Genomic DNA, 1,192 nt, shown 5'->3' with positions numbered 1-1,192 from the left:
TCAATTAGCATATTATTATAAGTTTGCTATATGTTTTATTTTGCCCTTTCTCAGAATCATCTGTAATCAATCAACAAACATTTACTAGATGCCTGCTAAGCACAGTGCATTGTTACAGGATACTATGGACCTATAGAAATGTTAAAATATCCACTACCCTTAAGGCTTTTACATTTTAGCACACACATAAAATTATGAATAATATTTAAACATGTACTATATTTTAAAATGTCAAATAAGTAGTATGATCAAATAATTTATGAAGCAGAAAAAAATACCCATAGTGCCAGAATGATTAGGGCTTTCTTCAGAAAGAAACCAAGACTTCTGTTGCACTTTCAGATAAGCATATAATTAATTTGGATATACAGCTTCATAGATGAACTTGAAGAATTTATGTAATACCTAATATAACAAGAAATATAATCATGATAATATGTATAATTAAGAGATATCAGCACACCTGAGAGGCTCAATCAGTTAAGAGTCCAACTCTTGACCTCGGCTTGGGTCATGATCTGACAGTTCATGAGATAGAGCCCTACATTGATAGCTCATGGCCCACTTGGGATTCTCCCTCCCTCCCTCTCTCTCTCTCTCTCTCTCTCTCTCTCTCTCTCTCTCTCCCCCTCTCCCTCTTCCTCTTTCCCTCTCTCTCTCTCCAAATAAACAAATAAACTTTAAAAAAAGAAGTATTTCCTAGGCTGGAACAGTTTTTGATGAGCTATTTATGGAAATTATGATAATCAAAAAAAAAAAAAAAAACAGTGACCACCATGAACAAAACACCACAATAACTCCTTTAAACACACAATGCTGTTTGATATCTACAAAAACCATAACATTTGGTATTATTAGTTTCTTTTGCAAAGAAGCAAATCCAAAACAAGAGAGGGAAAGCACAGATTATTAAGTGGTAGAACTGATAGTGATTCTCTGATATGCCTCTCAACCAATAAATGGAGAAGACCTCTCTTTTCTCCTGACTTTCTGATTGTATGAGACACCTCAGTTCCTTTCTGGATGCCCTCATGTTGCCCTCTCAGCATCCTAGCCAGATCTAAGTGAAAGAGAATGAAGCTTTGTCCTCAAGTGTTCATAAACATTGGGTTTCTTAAACTACTTCAAACACCTCTATAATCCATCCAGGCTATTTAAATAACCAGGGTGGGAGAAGGTAAATCTGTATGAT

This window comes from Suricata suricatta, chromosome 9 (assembly GCF_006229205.1).
Source record: "Suricata suricatta isolate VVHF042 chromosome 9, meerkat_22Aug2017_6uvM2_HiC, whole genome shotgun sequence".
NCBI classification, from domain to species: domain Eukaryota; kingdom Metazoa; phylum Chordata; class Mammalia; order Carnivora; family Herpestidae; genus Suricata; species Suricata suricatta.
Note: the sequence above shows the minus strand (reverse complement) of the source record.